Source organism: Miscanthus floridulus, chromosome 1, assembly GCF_019320115.1.
Source record: "Miscanthus floridulus cultivar M001 chromosome 1, ASM1932011v1, whole genome shotgun sequence".
NCBI classification, from domain to species: domain Eukaryota; kingdom Viridiplantae; phylum Streptophyta; class Magnoliopsida; order Poales; family Poaceae; genus Miscanthus; species Miscanthus floridulus.
In genome coordinates, this window is record NC_089580.1 from 161,578,394 (window position 1) to 161,591,635 (window position 13,242).

The 13,242-nt window shown below is 43.1% G+C and overlaps 1 long non-coding RNA gene and 1 pseudogene across 1 annotated transcript; both read left to right on the forward strand.

Annotated features, from left to right (window-relative positions):
• Positions 1–21: 21 nt before the first annotated feature.
• Positions 22–3,700, forward strand: LOC136545811 (uncharacterized). Its single transcript, XR_010781158.1, has 3 exons — positions 22–414; positions 505–642; positions 3,483–3,700. It is a non-coding gene; the product is annotated as an uncharacterized lncRNA (long non-coding RNA).
• A 2,051-nt stretch (positions 3,701–5,751) lies between these two features.
• On the forward strand, positions 5,752–13,020 carry LOC136545831 (uncharacterized; annotated as a pseudogene).
• Positions 13,021–13,242: the final 222 nt, after the last annotated feature.

Genomic DNA, 13,242 nt, shown 5'->3' on the forward strand with positions numbered 1-13,242 from the left:
ACGTCGGTCCCTCTCTCGATCCTTCCTCTGGCCATCTCCCGATCCTTTCTACGCGCTTCCGTAAGGCCAGGCAAAAAAAAAAAAAAAAAAAAAACCGGACTCTCCTCACCTTCCACGCCGCCGATCACGCTCCACGGCCTAGGCGGCCCCCGGACCGACGCAGCGGCGCGGCCAGCCCCGGCGTGCCAGCCGGGCCTGCCTCCCGGCACGGCGACGCGGCGCAACCGGCGCAGGCCGCACGCCGGCACGGTGCGGCGCCGGCGGGTAACGCCGGTGGCCGTGGCCGCCGACCGTCCCCCGCTCTCCGGCCGTCAGCGCGGCTCCGCTTTTCTTCCATAAGTTGCTCTCTCTCTCCTTACCCTATGCACTGAATCTGCCTTGCTCTGCAATTTGGATGCAAACCCACAGGCCAAGGTCAGTTTGACTGTACATCTATTATTCTCCTACTTTCCTCTTACCAATCTACATGGTTACTGCCTTACTGCGGATTTTTTTTCCCATTAGGTATCGTGCTCCGGTCGTCTGGATCTTGACACTACCTAGGTGTTGTTCCATGCGGCTATGGTGTTTGACTCGACGCCTCTAAGGATGCTGCGTTTGTGGCTGCATGGATCTCTGATACGTGAAGCCTAATTGGCAATTGTAATTACTTTTCCTGATTTAGTTACTGCTTAATTTTTGGTTTAGTAGATGCATGCTATTTATTCATTTTCTAATTGATGTTGGGTATGACTGAATAAATATAGAGATAAATGCACCGTAGGTCCATCAACTTTTTGTGCCGTGTCATCAGGGACGGACCTACAGGGTATGCAGGGTGGCCCACCGCATACCTAGGGGTCCGCCAGTCATAGAGATAGGTAGAAATTTTCAATGTAAAAAAAATTGCATAAGAATTTTTTTGGTTTACCGAATTGTATAAGAATTTTTTTTGCTGCGCATACCTAGAGGTAAAAACCTAGGTCCATCACTGCGTGTCATTCAGGTCCATTAACTCTGAAAGTGCAGATTTGAGTACATAAACTTTTTAAGTTGTGTCATTTAGGTCCATATCCCTCCGTTTGGGGAATAGATCCTACGTGCCAATACATGTCATCAGCCACCGTGTCTATAGGTCATGTGAGCAGCACGTGAGGGCCCTTTGCCAATCGTTTTCTGCAACAAAAGAAGATATTTTCTGCAACAAGTGAGCTAATCGACACAAGAAATACCTCCTAAACCAACCAATTTCAGAGTTCATGACATAGAAGAACTCACCATACTGTGGCGCCTGTGCCCCCAGTGCTCGCAAAGAGGCCACCATCGCGCCGATTGGCCGCGATCGACGCGGCAGTCAGCGCTCGGCACCACCACCCCGCACAATCTTCACCGCCTCCACCGGCTATGTCGTCGTTGGTACCACCCGCCGCCTCCGTCGTCCCACCTAGCGCCCCGGCGTCGTCTGAAATCCAGGGACGATGGCTTCGAAGGGAAGGGAGAGGAAGGGGTGAAGAGTGAGGGAATGGAAAGGATAGGGGGTTATCGGCAAAAAAAAAAACGATTGGCAAAGGGCCCTCACGTGCTGCTCACATGACCTATGGACACGGTGGCTGCTGACATGTATTGCCACATAGGATCTATTCCCCAAACGGAGGGATATTGACCTAAATGGCACAACTTAAAAAGTTTATGTACTCAAATCTGCACTTTCAGAGTTAATGGCCCTGAATGACATAGCACAAAAAGTTGATGGACCTACGGTGCATTTATCTCATAAATATATTTACAGCTTCGTCTTCTCATGTTTTTGCTGTTATACGTCTTACTATTTGCATGTTACTAGTTTTAATTCAAAAAAATATACAGCTATGCAAAATATGCAACGACCAAATATTTCCATCATGTTACAAAATATGCCAAAGATGGATATGCAAGCTTTGAATTATTAGCCATTCAGTTTACAATTCCATTTTGCTTCCTCTGCAATACCAGACGTTGGTTCTGGACCGAATTTCTTGGGTTCAGTTTTATTTTCAGCTTTGTCAACAACATGCAGAATTCGTAAATGAATATGATGTTTTCTTTACGACCCAGGTTGTTCTGATCTGCCGGATTCTCAATTGTTCCAACTAATTACGTGTGTCATTAGGTTTCAAGTACATATATAATGCGTGCTAATTAGAAAATAGAAATATATTGTATCCATGCCTTATTGTTAACTCATTTGCCAGTTTATATTTATGGTTGATTTATGAAGCTAATACTCTCCCAAGTTTTTCAGTGTACCAAACGATAAGATCAGTGTTCGGGCTATAAAATTATATCGTTTTTGTGCTAATGTGCTGAGGTAATCAGATCAGTACCTATGCTTTTAACGTAATAATGTATGCGTGCTTTTATCTTAGATTCCAATCAGGAGAATTTTATCAGCGTTTTTTCCCATGGTCCAGCCAGTAAATTTATTTCTTATCAGAGCCTCAAGGCTCAGAGTTTGGCTAGATGGTCCATGCTAACGAAAAAAATTGCTTTACAGTCCGATCCAATTTATGGTTGCTGCTGACCAACATTTGGTCCACTCATTATGCCTATCTGATGCTTTTTCGATATGACTATTCTGAAATTTGACTGCACAAGCTCTCTTTCTATTTTTGAATGCGTCATTTTAAGATTAGGGAGTATTGTTATATGAAACTTCAACAGGACAGGAGTTGTCCATATTGCTCATTCTATTTTGCATCTGATCATATTTTGATCCTGAAACTAATTTTCAATAGTTATGCCACTATATGTATTTGCAGATAATAACATGGTTATATCAGTTATAGGCTTCCTGAGTACTGCAGATAGATGATCCTAGGAATCAGAAACCTAGAAGCATGGATTCTGATACTTTTGACAACTCCTCTTATTTTCTCTGGAAGATTTGTTATTTGATAGTATATAATCCGTTTCACAGCCCTCATCGTTACTAATAATATGCTGCTCTTTGACAGAGTACTAGCATAAAGGTCAAAACAATCTGAAATGTAAATATGATCTATTGTATGTGTACCATGGTCGTCAGCTTCTACATTGAACAGTTAGCAATTCGTATGCTCCACATTGGGCTAAAACTTCGTCAAATGTTTGCACCTTTTTTTCCCATTCAAGTCTATACTATAAAGATGGCACTGCTTTTGTTTAGGACCTCAATCATTTCGCGTTGGTGAGTCCACGCACCGTCTTAATCAGTGTGAATGGTTTATTCAAGATACTATACCTGATTTACACATCAGTTCCCACACTCAATATGAAACATATACCCTTAGTCTTCACATCGTTTTGAAATGTATGGATGCATCCATTTCGGTTTAGTGTGCTGCTGCCTGTTCTGTTTTGCGGATTGGATATGGCCTATTGCTTTCCTAACTTCCTATTCTTAAAATGATGGCTGTCTTGGGAATGCCTTCAGTAAATACTTTTTTTTGGGTCCTCTCATGCTTTCATTTGTTTCATGGCTACAGGTGCGGTCTTCCGTGTGCTGATACCCACCGATTTGTTCAGCAGTTTGCAGCCGCGAAACACTGGGTTTATCAGAAAGTTGCCCGACTCTCATCTTCTCCTCTATGTATGCTTAAAAAGGTAGACCTACTAGATTGACGTGCCATGATCCTATGATGTAATTAAGCTCTCATGATCCTCGAATCTTAATCAACAATTGAGACAGAGAGGCATGTACTAATATACAATTACCTACTATTGCTGTCCTCACCCGCAGCAACGCGCGGGTGGCTGACTAGTAATAAGTAGACACGCGTCTTTGGTTTGTGGTAGCTGTAGAGTTGGGAGAGTGGAGCGCTGGCTCTCATGGTGGTGCTGCTGCTATGGATGCTTTTGGATTTTAAGTTAGAATGGATTAATGGAGTCTGTTTGAAGCCTAACCGCAAAGGTGTCTTAATTCTTCCGAAAAGGTGGATTGTGTTCTTGATCCTTCTGTATGCATATATATAAGCTCCTCATAATAAGTAGCAACAGCCCCCTGCTGCTGGGCTCGGTTCAGCCCAGCCCCAGCACACCGAGTCACTGACCCGATGGTAAAACACAATCAAGTATAATTTTGGAACCCACTACATTCATTCTACGCTCCAATCCTATAAAAAAAACATCTCATTTGAATGAAGATATTTCCTTTCATTAGTTCATCCTAGCCTTGGTTTTAATATGCCTCAAATCCGGCGGATGGATATTTCCTCACGTCCTACATTTCAGTTGCCTGAAATTATAGGCGACGTTCAGGTGACTCGTTCCCTCCTTCCTGCGTGCGTCTTCCTCCTCTCCAGCGCGGCAGTGGATGAACAAGGCGGCGACGGCGGGGTTAGGGCTTCGATTTTCTAGGATCTTCAGCAACCTTAGAAAAAGGGAGGGGTCTGGGGGTGGCCGGGTGGACAGGGCAGCGATGGTGGGTTGGCTAGCGGCGAGCGAAGCGGCAGGGAGCTGTGAGAGGGCGGGATAGGACATCCGGATGGTAAGTGCTTGCGGCGGGGGCGACGGCTTGATGGCGTGGTCACAGGATTGGGATTAGGCGAGGGCGGGGTCGAGCGCAACGGCGATGGTTGGTGGGCGGCACGGCCGGCGGCGCGGGAGCCGCTGGCCAGAGCGGCGGGAGAGGTTGGTAGCGGGTCAGGCTATGAAGTGGTGAGCTACGGAAGATAAACAGTGCACCATGATCTTTAGCCGTCAGATCATCATCCAGTGGCTCATGTTTGTCGTCCGAGAAAAGAAAAACATACGTTTGAAGATAATCGGAGGCACTAGCGCCCGAACATCTAGCGCCAAAAGTGTGTCCGGACGCAGCTCCCAGTCCCAGCCAACCGAACCATGGCCCAGCTCCCAATCCCAAGCCCCCAATGGGAGCATCCTATCTAAGCATCCCCGCGTAACAGAAAAAGTAAACCAAAGCGCTACCTGCCCGCGTAGCGAAAGGGGAGAGCGTGCGCTCGCGTCCCGCCGCCATCCCATGGTGCGCCCCCTCCGCTGGCCCCCGGCATGGCCCCTCCCCAGTCTAAAAAGGATGCAAGGCAGCAGAAGGTGAGGAGGAGACACCGAGGCGAGGAGGGAGATGCAACACCCAATCTACTTTTGAAACATCCAGAGCATACGTCTGCAGACAAATGAAACATTTAAAACATGCATATGAAACACTTACAAAAACACACATGAAACAATTGAAAACCATTGCAACACATATGCAACGTCCAGATAAAACTATTTCAACATATGTGTGAAACATATGCAACATCTAGATAAACACACTTGCAACATATGTCTGAAAAAAACAGATGAAACATTAGGAACAAACGTTTGCAACATAAGTGTACAACCATTGCAACGTATGCAACAAACCATTCTACTTTTGCAACATCCATACGAAACCCTTGCAACGTACCTCTGAAACCCTTGCAAAACTCTTTCTTACTTTTTATTCTTTCCACACCATTCAACTTTAGATTGGCAGATCGATACGCGCGTGGAAGACGCGCGGATATATCCGTGCGTTTGATAATTTTTTTCAAGTGTCAAAAGATTGGAAGATGGGATTGAGAACTCTTGGAGATTGGATTTTTTCTATTCTTGCAAAAAAAAAAAACCTAAATTAGAAGACTTTTTTTTAACTCTTGGAGATGGGAGCAATTTCTTCCCTCTTGTTCCATTACACCTTCTAGTGGGCCATACAGCCTAACACGGATGGCGGACCCAAACAAAATCGCCGATTAGTCCCCTTCGCTCCGACAAAGTCCAGATATACCCTTCCCATTTCTCGCGGCGGCCACGGCCCGCGGCCACGCCGTAGATCTCCTCCTCGTCCCAGGGCTCCGGCGGTCTCGCCGGCGGTGAGCTGAAGTGATGGAGCTCTGGAGCAAGCTGCGGAACCTGGATGCCGTACCCGAAAGTGAACGAGGACTTCTACAGCCGCACCCTCTCCGGCGGCCTCATCACCATCCTCTCCTCCCTCGCCATCCTCCTCCTCTTCTTCTCCGAGATCCGTATGTATCATCCCCCTCTTCATCTTGGATTTCCCCCTCGATTTCGCTTGCCTAGCTGCGGCAGAGCTTGATCTCGCCGTACCATCTGGTGCCTTTTTTTTTTGGTTCGGTGCGGAACGAGAGTAGATTGTGGTGGAATGAATTGTGCGTGTTTTCATACTATGGTGTGAATTGGAAGTAATAGTTTGTTAAAACTCGCGGCCTGGTTAACATGCACCAGAATTCGAGTACGGCAGTTAACCAGGCCTGGTTAATCCCTGTTCGGCTGATGGTATCTGCCGCTGATAAGCCGGCGGATGCTGTTTTGTCGTGAGAGAAAAATACCGTACCATAGCTGATAAGCAGTGTAAAATTGCAGTACATATATTAATTTGCAGCGTCGTGTGTTATCTCGTGATGGTTTTGTTGATGTTGTATCCTAGTGGGTGTCATCAGAAGACTGGATGGTTTTGTACCCTTTTTTTTGTGACTTGTGTGACCACTTGCAATGAGTTAGTTTTCTGTGTAACTTCCCCAACTAGGTTTCATCTAGTTTTTGGAATTGGGCCATCATTTTGGTGTTTGTGTTTGATGCTAAATTTATGTTCTCTTTATTTTTGCCAGTATGGTTGCTATACGGTGCTACGTGTGATAACCTTTACCCATACTATGGGCTATAACTGATACTTGCTATTTTTTTTCATGCTAAAATCACAAAGAACAGTTTAACTTGTTAGATGCTGCAAGTACCTCTTCTCACAATGTAGCTTGCTCCATGCCTCTTTATCTAGATAATAATAGTTTATTAACTGTATGTCAACTTAATATTCTGATAACTTTCCTGTAGGGCTTTATCTATATTCTGCTACGGAAAGTAAGCTCACTGTTGATACCTCAAGAGGGGAAAGACTACATATCAATGTTAGTCCCAATGCTATTTCCCCATTGCAAACCTTCTAAATGACTTGTAATTTCTAGCAGCTCTTACCATATTTAGAAAGCAGGCTATCGAAACTTATGTTCTTTGCCATGTTTCATCCACTTCAACTTAGTCTATGGTCTATTAGCTGTGTAAAATTTGGATTTTTTTTTGCTTAAAGATTTGACCTCAGATTGTCTTCATGTTATGTTCTTGGCGCATTAGAACTTGGCAGGTAGTGAACAAGCTATTTCTAGTGTTTATACAGTCAAATATGAAAGAACAATTAGCAAGCAGCTAGCTGAGAATATTCAGAAATTACTAATTTGGCGAGGCCCAGGTCCAGAATATGTCATTTTTTTCTGTATGTGAAGATGCTGCTTTTCTTTTGGATCGTTAATATACATAGTCGCTTTTGCAGTTTGATGTTACGTTCCCGGCCCTTCCTTGTTCTCTAGTTGCTGTTGATACGATGGATGTCAGTGGAGAGCAACATTATGATATAGTATGTGCAACAATTTCCGCCACTTTTCTCTTTTGTTCTTTGTTTTACGTCTTGTAAGTTGTTTCCCAAGCTCTACTGCATAAAAGGTTTCCTGATCGGCTAAGTATCCATTTTGCAGCGACATGACATAACAAAGAAAAGAATTGATCATCTTGGTAATGTAATTGAATCAAGAAAAGACAGAGTTGGTGCCCCTAAGGTATATCGTTCCACTTCTAACTTAAACTGGCATATGAGTGAAGTTGTCCTGGTTTTGCCATGATTTTTACCAAATTGGACTTGCTTTTAGCAAATGCCATGGTTTTTCTTACTCTGGAATATAGCCATTTGGGCGTATTTTATTGGTCATGTTTTAGACTATCAGGGTCTGTTCATGCTGAAGTGCTGAACTTATGCACAGCGCATAGAGCTTACAGCTTCACAGAAATTTCACATTGGAGCCATTAGAAGATGATAGCTACTGTTTGCATGCATGAACAGAGTGCCTGAACCATAATTCTGGCACACAAAAATAATATGGCGTCCAGGGGGGCTGGCGCCCTCCTTATCTGGACCATTTCCTGTGATTGTCTAACGGAAGTTGGCTTCACAGTGCTAAGGTGAAAGGTTAAATCTCCTACCACCCACTAGAATGCATACCTGATTTTGTGGGAAAGCCGCCTCAGATGGATTCCACAGATTTGCTAAGGTTTCATGATAGCGTTCTTTATTGGAATGCAATTTCTGATGGGAACCAGAGCTTTCCTTATGTTCAGTACCTGCGATGGTTTTACGGCAATTCTATTCTTCATGGTTCCCATTTTATGGACATGTATCTCACAAATTTATGGGAAACCGGTGATGACATTTAGCTCTGAAACTTCCATATCCATATCGGACTCTTCAAACGTTCTTCAAACGTGCCTGCATTAGCTTGGGTGTTCGTTTATGTTTGCAACTTATAGAAGATGGAACATTCATCAGATAAAAATGGAAGCCTTTGTGTATATAAAACTGAAAACTTATGCTGCAATAGTATAGGCCATTGAGGTTTGCAACTTATAGAAGATGGAACATTCACCAGATAAAAATGGAAGTCATGCTGTATATGAAACTGAAAACTTATGCTGCAATAGTATAGACCATTGAGTAGACAGTTTATTCTGCATCCCTAGAAAGTATTGAGCTGCCTGTCTGAAGTTTTTACTGGGCAGCTGAAACATCAGTTGTCGTTGGTCTCCATCTCCGATGCAGCAACCGAAATGAATGGTCCAGATAAGGAGGGCGCCAGCCCCCCTGAGCGCAATATCCGCTTTGTTCTGGTACACAACACAGCACAACAGACTGCCTAAGGGCTGCACCTCACCGAGGCCCAGCCTGGATCAAAGTTGATGCACCATGGGGGGCTTGTAGTGACTAGTGACAGTCTCACAGAAGTAGAAGTGTAGAACATGGGCAGCTAGCACTGAGACGGCTGCATAGGCTGGAGTTTCCCTGGTTTGACCCTGCATAGGTTGATCATATCATGGTCTAAAAAATGGGGCCAGACTGGTTATTTCAATTGTAAAAAAATCCAGAACTTATCACTTTATCTAGTTTATCTCAGAGACTGCTTAATGATCTGGAAAATCAGATGAGCTGGTTTTTTGTCTTTTAGATACCATTGAGCGGTATGGGTTAAGTGAGGCGATCCGTTTTTTGCAGTGAAAACTGAAAGAAAACCATGTTTCTAGCACGAACATGCAAACTTGGTGCCATCAACAACTTCCCTGTTAGCCCAGGGTACACCATGCTCCAGCCCCCCCCCCCCCCCCCCCCCCCCCCCCCCTCTCTCCCTCACTAATTCAATCATCTGTGTTGTCGGCTGTGCCGCTGTTGTCCCAATATGCAGCAGATGAAACAAAGATGAAGTGACTGTGTACAGATTTTTGTTCCCTCTTTGTAGCAGCATACATGGATTTTTATTTGCGCAGAATTACTCTCTTTTACCAGTACCTTTTGATTGCTGGTATGATGCATAGAAGTGTTTTTATTTATACTTGTTTTGTTTATTAATAATGTTAGCAATGTCCATATATTTCAATATCTCTTCAGTGAGCTTTTATATGACTTTTTTTTTCGAATAAGCTTTTTTATGACTGAGTAGAGGTACCTAGAGAATTTTTTTTTCTTGAATACACAAGGGAGTCGTGTATCATTATATTAAGAAGGAAAAAAAGGGACGTACCCAGTGCAGAGAGCTCCCGCTCTATGCGGGGTCTAGGGAAGGGTGTCAGTGGCAAACCTTACCCTCGCCTGTGCAATGCGAGGAGACCGCGACTCGAACCCGGGACCTTCCGCTTGTATCATTATATTAAGAAGGAAAAGGGTGAAGAAACCCATACAACTCACACCCACCTCACACACTTGCAGTCCTCCCTGGAACACAAAAACTCGACCTCAACCAGTAGAGGTACCTAGAGATACCATGTTAGTTATTGTTATTTTGATATTTTCTTTTACCTTCTGAAATTTTTTTGGTATGTCCCGATGACAGTCTTCTTTATATAAGAAATAGAGCTAACAATAATGTAAATACATTAAACTATTATATTTAATAAAGAAATATTGATCTGACTCGTGGACTGACCTGCTTAAAGCCTTAAACTGTGGTCATAATTTCATATTACATGTTGGAGACCACTGTAAAGATGACATGGACCGATTTGTATAATAGCGATTTCAAGCTTGGTGGTGGCATTAAGAGGCAGCCATCTTCCTTGACTAATTGTCAAATGTGGAATAACGACGTATTTCTATTGCAGGAAGTTGTTTTCCCTTGAACTAATTCCCTCTCTGCATCCTGGTTTCTCTTGTATAGATTGAAAGACCGTTACAGAAGCATGGCGGTAGGCTTGACCACAACGAGGTTTACTGCGGATCTTGTTATGGTGCTGAGGAGGTATACATCTCTGACATTGTTACATTGATGTTACTTGTACATGCAATGTTTTCACACTGATCATATTTGTCCCATGGTTTCTCTGTTACTCCAGTCAGTAAACACCACTAGATTTCTCCTTAAGAATTTTATTGCATTATCTAATAAGCCCTAATATTTGTGCCTGCAACATCACCAGACGGATGATCAGTGTTGCAACTCCTGTGAAGAAGTTCGTGATGCGTACCGGAAGAAAGGGTGGTCTATCAACAACGTAGAATTAATTGATCAGGTATTGTGTGCTCTATTAATTTTGGCTAGTCTATGAGTGTAGCACAATCATGTTCATTGAAATGGGTCAACTCTTAACATAACCCATATGTGTAGCATCTATCAGTGAGTTTGTGATGCATGATTTGTCCTCAGGTCCTTAGTCGGGTTATCTTGTACATAGGGAGCGTTATTTTTTGCTAAATAGATAGTTTCTACCATGATTAGAAATATTCAATAGGTCTTGTGTGTTAGAGCTTGAGCTGACTTATGCTTACACTAATTTATGCTATATAGGTTTGTGTTTCTTTATCATTTTTTTTTCCCGAGAATGTGTCTGGGCACGTGTTTCATTAAGAGGAGTGTTTCCATATCATCTAACAAATTATTGTGAGGCAACCACCTCCTGGTGACATAGTCATTATATGTTTGTACTATGGGCAAGGATACTGAATAATAGGAATTATGATTCGTATCCGTATTGGCTAATGACCGGACACTTTTTTTTTAACATGTACTTGATGTCCATTTCTTTAAACTTCAAAGCTACAAACAATGTGTAAGCCACCTTAATTTGTTTGTGCATGACTGCATCTTGCCTCCTATTACTCCACTAATGTTTTGTGCTTCATGCAACTAATTCATGTAGAAGGTTTTGGTTCTTATGTTTTGCTTTGTTCTTATGTTTTGCTTAATCAAATATACTCAAAATTCCAGTGCAAGAGAGAGGGCTATGTACAAAGGTTAAAAGATGAAAAAGGGGAAGGTTGTACCATCCATGGATTTGTAAATGTGAATAAAGTAGCTGGCAATTTTCACTTTGCCCCTGGGAAAAGCTTGGACCAGTCATTCAACTTCCTGCAAGATCTGTTGAACATCCAACCAGAAACTTACAATGCAAGTAGAGCTAAATTAAATTCTCTTTATCCTTGTCGGAGCACTTATCATATTGCTCATAACCGTAAACTGATATTTGTCCATTCCCCACTTTACTGGAAACAGATAAGTCACAAGATAAACAAGCTGTCCTTTGGGGAAGAGTTCCCAGGTGTCGTCAATCCTCTTGATGGGTATTCTTTGGAACTTAGACTAAACTTCAGATTGTAATTTGCATTTCACTTTGCTCTACAACTTTTGCATGGTCTAATTTCCCCAAGCGTTCCAGAGTTGAGTGGATACAGGATAACTCCAATGGGTTAACGGGGATGTACCAGTATTTTGTGAAGGTAAATTTTTGGTAATTACTAGTCATATTCTTTAATATGATTCCTTATGTTTAAGCTTCTGCGAACATGAAAATATATCAATACAGATTTCCATGGCTTCAACTTGCTAATTATATCTTTTGTACAGGTTGTTCCAACAATCTACACAGATATCAGGGGGCGCAAGATTCACTCAAATCAGGTAAATAGCCACAGATCTTCTTGCCTAGTTGTACTTCTGAAGCCTAAGTTTGTGAATAATTCTCTGTTTCCTTTTGCAGTTTTCCGTGACAGAGCACTTTAGAGAGGCAGTTGGCTATCCTAGGCCTCCACCTGGTGTATACTTCTTCTACGAATTTTCACCAATTAAGGTTATGAACGATATCCCTGTGATCATTTGTATAGTCAGAAGTGTTGGCAAACATTTCTTTTCTATCCAGCCTGAGTCATCCATTGACCATTTGATAGCATGCAACTTTTGATATTCAATCAACCTGTTCCTCTAAAAGCGTAAAGCAGGCACTGCCTTTATTACTTGGAATTGACACTGAGTTTTCTTATCATGTTGGTCTCGTTTCGTTAACATGCGAAAATCTCCTTCTGCACAGGTATTGGTCATCCTCTATGATAAATTCACTAGTTTGTCTGACTGTTCCTTGACAGGTTGATTTTACTGAAGAAAATACATCGCTTCTTCACTTCCTGACAAACATATGTGCTATTGTTGGAGGTCTGTAACAAACTTCTACCTGCAACTATTTTGAGCTTCCTCCAAAAAAGGAAAACCTTTTGGTGCTATCTAAAATGGATAATAAGCAAGAGTCTTAAATTTCTAACCCATGGCTGTGGGCTTCTGGCAGGTATTTTCACTGTTGCTGGCATCATCGATTCTTTCGTGTACCATGGTCATCGCGCCATCAAGAAAAAGATGGAGCTTGGAAAGCTTGGATAACTACAATTGTTGGCATATAGCAATTAGGACCATAGTGAAAACGGGTTTAACTTGTGCTGCACTGCCTCAAAAGGTTGACGAAGATAATTCAAGAGGGATTTTGATCCGCTGTGATGCATCTGTAGTCATTCAGACTTGTTAGCTTGTCTAGAGCCTAGAGCTCCACATTTTTAATTGGTTTCCTTGCTGCAGACTGCAGAGGCCTGTAAGACTGTAGTCGTGGATATGCAGCTCCATTATGGGAAAACTCTCCGAGCAGAAGCATCACTGCCAGCCAACGTTTGTGTTATTGGCCAAGTATATTGCAATGTGCTGCTCAAAACGCTGTTAAAATTTGTGATTCTGCTCCGTGCCGCGTATCACTTTTGCTTTGGTCGCTGTCTCCAGCATTTACTCCATGGATTTGGATGAGGCCGGAACTATTTTCCCGGCACGCAAGTACACGCCGCGGCGGCGGCCACGCGGCAGCCGTGCGGCTGCCCACGTTGCCGTCCCGGCTGCCGCGCGCGAA